The sequence below is a fragment of the Diospyros lotus genome, chromosome 1, assembly GCF_014633365.1.
Source record: "Diospyros lotus cultivar Yz01 chromosome 1, ASM1463336v1, whole genome shotgun sequence".
In the NCBI taxonomy this organism is placed as follows: domain Eukaryota; kingdom Viridiplantae; phylum Streptophyta; class Magnoliopsida; order Ericales; family Ebenaceae; genus Diospyros; species Diospyros lotus.
Window position 1 is genome coordinate 24,425,484 of NC_068338.1, and position 4,797 is coordinate 24,430,280.

Genomic DNA, 4,797 nt, shown 5'->3' on the forward strand with positions numbered 1-4,797 from the left:
GAAAATCAAAAAGCCTACCAAACTTGGCCACATACACGTAAATTTAAAAATATAATTATATGTAATTTATGAGAAAACAACAAATAACAACTAGTGGATGGTTGAACGACCTACAAAAATGTTATTGGTTGTAGTAGCAATTGGAGATAGCTTATGTTGCAATTATAAATATCAATGATGATGGTGCAGAGTTATAGCTATCGTGGCATGATAAGTGAAAACAACGGTGGTCTGACACTGATAGTGTGTCAACTAAAAAATTGAGAGAACAACCATTCGAATTGGGGAAAGAGGGATGAAATTTATTGATTTTGTGGGTTATAATAGTATTTTTCTCAATTAATTATCATGTTTTTTTATAATTTAAATGCCAATAAAATAAAAAAATATCCCCTCATAATGTTTTATATGACGTTTAACCTCTTTAATGTATCCAAATATATATTTTTAAAAAGCTAACCGAGTTCAAATGCGATCAAACCATGCTTTAAATGTAATTGCCAAAACACAATCTATCAATTCATTTTAAATCACTTGGGTTTATTTCCTTAATTAGGCCGGTTCTTTTTTATTGCTTTTAGATCATTTTTCGTTTTCAATTTTTCCAAACACTCAAAATGTGTTTACTTACCCATTTTCAAAAATACATATTCCAAAGCACACACACACAAAAAAAATGTATACACAAAACTTAAAACGTTGAAATTACATTTTCGTTGTTTTTAGCCAAAAACATCTTTGAATCGAAAATGTGGAAAACATCTCTAGTCTTTCTCTTTATTCTATTCGCTTATCTCTCTCTTATCTCTTCTCTTTCCTTCAAGGCTCGGTTGCCACAGCCATCCATACTTGCCATCGCCATCTCTGCCTCTCATCGTTCGACCGCCAAATGGCCAAGCATCACGCCCATCACCGCCAACTGTTGTCAACCACTCCCTATCGCCTCCCTTGCATCGCGATCGACAATCCCAGCCACTGTCGCCGTTCGAATTGCGGCTCGCCTCACCTTTGCCGGTCGTTTCTATCCCCTGGGATTTGATTTCTTCCTCTTGCAACTCCTCCTCTTTAGGTTTCAGATTTGGGGGTTTCAATTTTGGAATTAGAGTTTAATTTGACGATTTATAAACTTGGTGTGGTTGTAATAATTTTGTGTAATTACAATTACGGAGAATTAGAATATGTACGTAAGTTGTTTTGTTTGAATATGTACAATAGCAATGAATATGTTGGCTTTTCTGTATTGATTTTCTTTTTCGACAATATTTCTAATATTTTTTATTCTATCTATGATTAACTAATGTTCTGTTATTTTGTGATTTATAATTTCTTTTTTCAGTATTTCATGTTGTGGGTAATCTAAATCTCAAAATTAACCTCATATTTCAATTTGGAAGCAAAAATAAATTTATTAGATGAAACTAATAGTTGAGCGAAATCGAAAATTGCTTTAGAAGATACTTTGCAATTTTAATGCATTATATACGGTTAGGTTATCAGTTATCTCTTGTATTATAATTTAAACTCTTTGAATCAAAATTACAATTTACTTTGAATCCAATTTATTGAATAAAATATCATAAAGTAATTTTTTTAAAAAATTCAAAATAAACTCGTTTTTTAATTTTCTATTTTAAGAAATAATTTTTCAGAATAACAAAAATAACGTGTTTTTAATAATTTCAAAACAAACATTTAAAACATAAAAATAAAAATAAATTCAAAATTCAAAACTGAAAATTAAAATACGAAAAAAACATCACTTAATATCTGAGACAACTTGTACAAATAAGAAAATATCGTGATCATAAGTTTGAATTCTATAATAATGATAATCACAATAAGGAGACAATCATTTTGACAGTATTTGATCTATCTAAACATTAAAAATTTCATGATGAATAATATTAATTGAATTCACACCATTTATCATACTTTTAAAATAAAATTACTATGATAAAAAAGTTGATCACTATAACTCCGAAGGGAGAAAATATTTAATTTAATCACCTGGTATCATTATATTAAGGTAATGTGATTGTTCAAACGTATTTTAATATGCATAGATCGTAAATGCATGTTAGTGGATAAAAATTTAAGTAAATTAACAAAATAATAACATATTATCACATTAAATATGTTCTAGACGATAACCTACGAATCATCTTAAAATTTTATATAAAGTCTCGGAATATTTAAAATATGCATTTTAACTTTGTGCCATAATTTTGTTTAATAGAAAAATTAAATAATGTCATTTATACATATAAGATTTTTACATGGGCTTGAATAATTATTTTGTCAATTTCTCTCATTTCTCATCTTTCTTCCCTTTTCCATCTAGTAAGTGTCTCCTGTCGCCTTCCTCTCGTCATCGCCATCACCTCGCTATTGCATCATCACACAACCGACTCACTTCTTATCGTTGCATTGAGTTTTATTCGTGAGTTTCACTTGTAAATCCACCTGAAGCAAGAACTCCCCATCCAAAAATCAAAATTTTATCTCCCATTATTGTCGGTGACAAGAGAGAGAATACAGCAACAAGATGCGAGAAAGGAGGTAATGAGAGACGAAGAACGACAACGAGAGAGTCGTTGGCGAAGTGTCAATTGTTGAAATAAGACTGCGTTTGATAGTTAACTTTTTCCAATAAAAAGATAAAATTTTCACCCAATTTTCAACTTGTACATTGTTTGACAGACAATTTTTTTCATGGAATTCATTTTTTCACTAATGGTCACGTGAGGGGATTTTTCTTTAAATCGTGGAAACCAAATTCCTTGAGGGGAGGAGATGAAATTTTCTTGGCAATTGAAAACAACAACTTATTTGACTGTTTGGCATTTTTCTTGCTTTTCTTGACTGTTTGGTTCAAGAAAAACAATTTTAATTTTGTAGTTTTATTTATTTGATAAAATAATTTAATTAATTTAAAATACGTTATTATTTTAATTTTTTTTACAAGATTTAATATTTTTCAATACATTTTCATTATTGAATTTCATGAAAAATGTGTCATTTTCTTTGAAAAATAATGTCTATTAAACACGAAATGTTAGAAAAATGACCAAAATTTATGAAAAATATTACTAATCAAACACCAAAAAATAGAAAATAACATCATTTTTTAAGTAGAAAATTATATCAATCAAACAGTTTAAATTTTCAATTTCCAAGAATTCATTTTCCTTGTAATTCAATTCTCTGGAATTCATTTTTTTTCCACTCAAATTTTACCATTATAATCAAACGCACCCTAAAAGAAAATAGAGAGAAAAAAGATCAACAAAAAATTATAATATATTATAATATTTTAATATCAAAGTATCACAATTCAAACTCTCATGGCCAAATAGCATAACTCAGGAAAACTTGTTTATGAAAAATTCTAGAAAGCCCGATGGGCTTACCGACCGGGTTACCGAAAGGAAGCAAAAATACGATTTTACCCCCACGCCCTGCTACTTTCGTCTCCCCTGCAATGGCAACTGTCGTCGCCTTGCCGCTGCACCTCGCTTTGCTATGCCACCTCACCTCGTCTTCGTCGCCTCTCTGCCATCACCACCTCGCCTTGTTGACAGTTGTTGCATCAATAATCGGCGAGACGACGATGGCAGAGAGGTGACGAGACGATAGTGAGATGCGGCGACAGGCATGGCAGGTGAGACAAGAGCAATAGGGGCGGGGACAGTGGTCCGCTTTACAAATATACAAAGTGAACAAGGATAAAATTATCTTTTTATCTCCTTTCTGTGAGCTGTTCGGTAGGCCGTCGCCCGTAGACTCGTCCATTGTTTATTAACCGTTAAAAGTGACTTGATTGGGATAGTCCGCGTTCATTTTCCACGTGGCCAGAGATAACTGGCTGAAATCAGCTGACAAAGTATGGAATCGTAGGTAGCAGACGCTTGGTCTCAGTGGGTCCCACTGCCTCCTAGGCCACAAAACAAAATCCCTTTGCCTTCTGCCAATTATTAATAAATAAATCTCCAAATACAAAAAGCAAATAGAGAATGCTTGTTTGTTACCGAATAAGACAATTTGTTGTTTTATTAATATCAAATTAAATAATATAATTAATATCTCAATTTTATGCTTTCTGATTAAATAGCTCTTGTATTTTAAATTACCTTATAATAACCATTAAACCTTCAATCTTATTCCAATTTAATTCCTCTTAAAAATTAATAAAACTTTATCATATAAATAAAAAATAATAAAAAAAACAATTATTGCAACGACTCTTGCTTAATATTTTAAATATTTTGTACACATATATATATAATTTTATGATAGACCCCCCCCAATAAAATTTGATTTTTTTCCCTATAAATAACTCTAACCCAATGTTTTGGTAATTAAGGTGCCTATAATCCCAACAGTAACCAAAATGCATGGTTGTATTAATCATATTTTTAGGGTTTTCTTTCTCCTAGGAAGATAAGTTAAATTTTAACCCAAAGTAGAGGTATTACGTAATTGCATAGGCAGTCTACACTTGTGATGTGACAGTTACATAAGTTGTCTCTCTCGTCACTTAAGAATAAAATTAAAATGCAGTTAAGGGTGAGTTTAATTTTTTAAATATTTTAAGTCAGTTTTGCAAAATTAATCGGTAATATAGATTATTATTTAATTGAAAAAGGTAAGGTATAGAAAATATTTTAAATTATTATTATTTTTAAAATGTTTGTTAAATTTCTCTATCAGTGTTTTCTCCCTCTCTCTCTCTCTCTCTCTCTCTCTCTATATTAAACTAAACAGGTCCCAAACAGAGCCTTAATATGTCCCCGATTA